Raw genomic sequence first — 6,564 nt, 5'->3', positions numbered from 1 at the left:
TTTAGTTGATTCCTTTTGCTATTAGAGTTTCATTAAAGTTTTCTAGTTCATTCTTTTTTCTATTAGAGTTTCATTAAAGTTTTCTAGTTTATTATTTTTGTTATTAGAGTTTCATAAAAGTTTTCCAGTTCATTCTTTTTTTATACTAGAATGAGCTAAATGACCCTGAAATTGAAAAGCACTTCAGATGAACTCTGAAGAGGTTGAAAATTGGCATGGTATCATCATTTCACCCACATAGCATGTGCTAAAAAGTTGAGAGGGTTACGGCAAAAACTAGATGCACTTCGTGTACAAAATGGACAATCTCTTTCGAAGTATGAGGGTTTTAGACGAAAAGTCATCTGTTACAAAGGGATTTCATTTTTTTGAACTTATTTGAACTCTAGACTTTTTGTGTGTTCAAAATGCACCATTCAAAGCCACATCATCAATTTCAACCCTTTGTGACTTCATTTGTTATTTTTCATGCATTTACTTATTTTTGGAGCTATATGACCTTGAAATTGAAAAACACTACAAATAAACTCTAAAAAGGTTGAAAGTTGGCATGGTATCATCAATTCACCCACATAGCATGTGCTAAAAAGTTGAGAGGGTTAAGACAAAAACTGGATGCACTTCATGTACAAAATGGACAATCTCTTTCGAAGTATCAGGGTTTCGGAGGAAAACTCATCTATTACAAAAGGCATTTCATTTCTTCACATGTAACTGCAGTGATATTCCAGATTAAAGGCATCATCATAATAGTTGTAGACAGAAAGTCTTCACTTTTTCTTCGCTTGTGTCCTTTGCTTATTGCACCGTAACCATGGATAATCTTCATCGTTTAACAGGGTGCTTGGGTCAGCCTTGACTTTGAAGGGAGGAATTTCATGAAACTTTTCATAATCTTCAGACATGTCTGTCTTTCCCTCCAATCCCACAATGTGTCTTTTTCCTGAAAGAACGTGGTGCTTTGGCTCATCGTATGATGTGTTCGCTTCCTTATCTTTTCTTTTTCTCGGTTTGGTAGACATGTCCTACACATAGAAAACCTGCGCCACATCATTGGCTAGGACGAATGGTTCGTCTGTGTACCCAAGATTGTTCAGATCCACTGTTGTCATTCCGTACTGTGGGTCTACCTGTACCCCGCCTCCTGACAGATTGACCCATTTGCACTGAAACAAAGGGACCTTAAAATCATGTCCGTAGTCAAGTTCCTATATGTCCACTATGTAACCATAATATGTGTCCTTTCCTCTCTTGGTTGCTGCATCAAAGCGGACACCGCTGTTTTGGTTGGTGCTCTTTTGATCTTGGGCGATCGTGTAAAATGTATTCCCATTTATCCCGTATCCTTTGTAAGTCAATACAATCAAAGATGGTCCCCTGGACAACGAGTACAGCTCATCAGAAACAATGTTGTCACCTCTGAGACGTGTTTCCAACCAACTGCCGAAAGTCCTGATGTGTTCACATGTAATCTAGTCGTCACACTGCTCCGGGTGTTTGGAGCGCAGACTGTTCTTGTGTTTATTGACATACGGGGTCACCAAGGTAGAGTTCTGTAGAACTGTGTAGTGTGCTTGAGACCAAGAATGCCCGTCCCTACATATTATTGAGTCCCCTCCAAGCGTGCGTTTTCCAGTCAGTCTCCCCTCATACCACGATTGAGGGAGACCAATCTTCTTAAGGCTAGGAATGAAGTCAACACAAAACCAAATGACATCCTCTGTTTGATGGCCCAAGGAGATGCTTCCTTCTGGCCTAGCGCTGTTACGGACATATTTCTTTAGGACTCCCACGAACCTCTCACAAGGGAACATATTGTGTAGAAATACGGGGCCCATAATGACAATCTCGTCGACTAGATGAACTAGGACGTGCGTCATGATATTGAAGAAGGATGGTGGGAACACCAGCTCGAAACTGACAAGACATTGCACCACATCACTCCTTATCCTTGGTATGATTTCTGGATCGGTCACCTTCTGAGAGATTGCATTGAGGAATGCACGTAGCTTCACAATGGCTAATCGAACATTTTCCGGTAGAAGCCCCCTCAATGCAACCAGAAGCAGTTGCGTCATAATCACGTGGCAATCATGAGACTTTAGCTTCTGGAACTTTTTCTCTGGGATATTTATTATTCCCTTTATATTCGACGAGAAGCCAGAAGGGACCTTCATACTGAGCAGACATTCAAAGAAGATTTCCTTCTCTTCTTTGGTAAGAGCGTAGCTGGCAGGACCTTCATACTGCTTTGGAGGCATGCCGTCTTTTTCGTGCCAACGTTGCAGGTCCTCCCATGCCTCCGGTGTATCTTTTGTCTTCCCATACACGCCCAAGAAGCCTAGCAGGTTCACGCAAAGGTTCTTCATCACGTGCATCACGTCGATTGAAGAGCGGACCTCTAGGTCTTTCCAGTAGGGTAGGTCCCAAAATATAGATTTCTTCTTCCACATGGGTGCGTGTCCCTCAGCGTTATTCGGAACAGATAGTCCGCCGGGACCCTTTCCAAAGATTACCTGTAAATCATAGCAAGTACGTGATCACCGGTACGCATGGCAGGCATCTTCTGGTGATCTGCCTCGCCTTTGAAATGCTTGCCTTTCTTTCGACATTGATGGTTGGTCGGAAGAAACCGACGATGCCCCAGGTACACATTCTTCCTGCATTTGTCCAGGTATATACTTTGGGTGTCATCTAAACAGTGCGTGCATGCGTGGTATCCCTTGTTTGTCTGTCCTGAAAGGTTACCGAGAGCAGGCCAATCATTGATGGTTACAAACAGCAACGCATGCAGGTCAAATTCCTCCTGTTTGTGCTCATCCCACACACGTATACCTTTTCCATTCCACAGCTGTAAAAGTTCTTCAACTAATGGCCTTAGGTACATATCAATGTCGTTGCTGGGTTGCTTAGGGCCTTGGATGAGAACTGGCATCATAATGAACTTCCGCTTCATGCACAGCCAAGGAGGAAGGTTATAGATACATAGAGTCATGGGCCAGGTGCTATGATTGCTGCTCTGCTCCCCGAAAGGATTAATGCCATCCACGCTTAAACCAAACCATACGTTCCTTGGGTCACCTGCAAACTTACCCCGATACTTTCTCTCGATCTTTCTCCACTGCGACCCGTCAGCGGGTGCTCTCAACTTCCTGTCTTTCTTACGGTCCTCTCCGTGCCATCGCATCAACTTGGCATGCTCTTTGTTTCTGAACAGATGTTTCAACCGTGGTATTATAGGAGCATACCATATCACCTTGGTAGGAACCCTCTTCCTGGGGCGCTCGCCGTCAACATCACCAGGGTCATCTCGTCTGATCTTATACCGCAATGCACCGCATACCGGGCATGCGTTCAAATCCTCGTACGCACCGCGGTAGAGGATGCAGTCATTAGGGCAGGCATGTATCTTCTGCACCTCCAATCCTAGAGGGCATACGACCTTCTTTGCTGCGTACGTACTATCGGGCAATTCGTTATCCTTTGGAAGCTTCTTCTTCAATATTTTCAGTAGCTTCTCAAATCCTTTGTCAGGCGCAGCATTCTCTGCCTTCCACTGCAGCAATTCCAGTACAGTACCAAGCTTTGTGTTGCCATCTTCGCAATTGGGGTACAACCCTTTTTTGTGATCCTCTAACATGCGATCGAACTTCAGCTTCTCCTTTTGACTTTCGCATTGTCTCCTTGCATCAACAATGACCCGGCGGAGATCATCATCGGGCACATCGTCTGGTTCCTCTTGATCTTCAGCTTCCCGCATTGCAGCATCACCATATTCAGGGGGCACATAGTTTTCATCGTCCTCTTCTTCTTCGCTGTCTTCCATCATAACCCCTATTTCTCCGTGCTTGGTCCAAACATTATAGTGTGGCATGAAACCCTTATAAAGAAGGTGGGTGTGAAGGATTTTCCGGTCAGAGTAAGACTTCGTATTCCCACATATAGGGCATGGACAACACATAAAACCATTCTGCTTGTTTGCCTCAACCACTTCGAGAAAATTATGCACACCCTTAATGTACTCGGAGGTGTGTCTGTCACCGTACATCCATTGCCAGTTCATCTGCGTGCATTATATATAATTAAGTGTGTCAAAAACCATTACAGAACATCATGAATAGATAAGTGACCAAATTAATAGAAGTTCATCATCACATTAAAACCAAAGTACATACATAGTTCTCATTGAATAACATATAGCTATCCAGAGCATCTAATTAAACCATACATTGAAACTATGTAAAACATTTCAATGCAACAACAAATGCGATCATAATCGCAACCAAGGCAATTGATCCAACGGCATAATGATACCAAGCCTCGGTATGAATGGCATATTTTCTAATCTTTCTAATCTTCATGCGCATTGCATCCATCTTGATCTTGTGATCATCGACGACATCCGCAACATACAACTCCAATATCATCTTCTCCTCAATTTTTTTTATTTTTTCCTTCAAGTAATTATTTTCTTCTTAAATTAAATTTAACCTCTCGACAATAGGGTCGGTTGGAATTTCCGGTTCACATACCTCCTAGATAAATAAGATCTATGTCACGTTGGTCGACATAATTGTCATAAACAACAAATGAACCAAATAGTTATAAAAGATAATATATACCACATCCGAATCATAGACAAGACGAGGGCCGACGGGGGCGGATACCAAAACCATCGCACTATATAATAACAAACAATAATAAAAGTAAGAAAATTATACAAGTATCTATCTAAATCTTACAAGTAAGAATTTTTTTCCTTTTAGAAAGAAGATAAGAACAAGAGGCTCACCACGGTGGTGCTCGCGACGAGATCGGCGCGAGCGATCAACGGCGGTGAAGATGGGGACGGGACGTGACGGACCGCTAAACCTAGACAAATCTTGAGGAAAATGGAGCTTGGAGGTCGAGCTTGGAGAGGAGAAAGCTTAAGTAGTGTGGCTCGGGCATTTCATCGAACACCTCATGTGCATAGGAGGTGAGCTAGAGCAACACAAAGCGATCCCCTCGCTGGCCAGAAAAAACAGAGCAGTGTGGAGTGCTCTGCTCGCCGGCGAGGGGGTATATATAGGCACCTCATTGGTCCCGGTTCGTGGCTGGAACCAGGACTAAAGGCCCCCCTTCTGTCCCGGTTCCAGCCACAAACCGGGACCAATGGATGTGGGCCAGGAGCGAGGACCATTGGTCCCGGTTCGTGTCTAGAACTGGGACAAAAGGGTCCAGACGAACTGGGACCAATGCCCCACGAGGCCTGGCCGGTCCCATGGGCGCACGAACCGGGACGTATGCCCACATGGGTCCCGGTTCGTGACTGAACCGGGCCTAATGGGCTGGCCAGGCCTGAACCAAAGCCCTGTTTTCTACTAGTGTATGCGCAACAGGTTTGGATATGAATAAAGTACTTCCAACATGTTTTGCTCTTTTCCGAACCCATAGAATTGATCAAGCTATTGGAATTGTCTTGTCACCTTCTTTTAGGTGTTTTTAAACCTCTTACGTATTTTGGTAAACTAGTTGAATACTTTTCAAACAAATCCTAAATGTGCTAGGTTATAATAACTGCACAAATAACTTAGTACTAAACAAGATGTTGAATTGAAGGATACAAGCAAGCAATTCAAACTTATAAAAAGATATATCGATGATAACCGATGTACTTCCCGGAGTCCAAGTATCCATCGATATTCTACTCTTCGTTGCAGAGGCCGGGCCAACCCATGCCCTTAGACGACAATCAATGTCTCATCTTTTTCTCTGAAAGCCTCGGCCAATCGATTCGCAAGCTCCATTCACTTGTACATATCTTCTTCTACACTCCAAAGGCGACAAGCTTCCTAAACATTCCGCAAACCGGGGCCAGTTCAATGAGGTAACACCACCAAACTGCCTAGGAGGCGGTGGCCTGTAAGAGTGACAACCTCTTGAAATCTCACTCGAACCAATAGAAAGTGCACAAACCAATGCATTGATGAAGTTTGCCAATACTACGTCGGTGTTTCCCCCAAGAGGAGGGGATGATGTAGCACAACAGCGGTAGGTATTTCCCTCAGTAATGAAACCAAGGTATCGAACCAGTAGGAGGACCAAGCAACACAACGTAAACAACCCCTGCACACAAATAACAACCACTCGCAACCCGACGTGTTAAAGGGGTTGTCAATCCCTTTCGGGTAACGGCGCCAGAAGGCACGTTTGACGGGAGAAAATTGTAATAGATTGAAATAATAGATCGCAAATAAAATAAAATGCAGCAAGATATTTTTGGTATTTTTGGTTTAATAGATCTGAATAAAAATGGAAAGGAAAAAATAGATCACAAGGCAAATATATGAGAAACAAGACCCGGGGGCCGTAGGTTTCACTAGTGGCTTCTCTCGAGAAAAATAGCAAATGCTGGGTAAACAAATTAGTGTTGGGAAATTGATAGAACTTCAAATAATTATGACGATATCCTGGCAATGATCATTACATAGGCATCACGTCCAAGATTAGTAGACCGACTCCTGCCTGCATCTACTACTATTACTCCACACATCGACCGCTATCCAGCATGCATCTAGTGTA

The sequence above is a fragment of the Triticum aestivum genome, chromosome 2D (assembly GCF_018294505.1).
Source record: "Triticum aestivum cultivar Chinese Spring chromosome 2D, IWGSC CS RefSeq v2.1, whole genome shotgun sequence".
NCBI classification, from domain to species: Eukaryota; Viridiplantae; Streptophyta; class Magnoliopsida; order Poales; family Poaceae; genus Triticum; species Triticum aestivum.
This window is presented reverse-complemented; position numbering follows the sequence as displayed.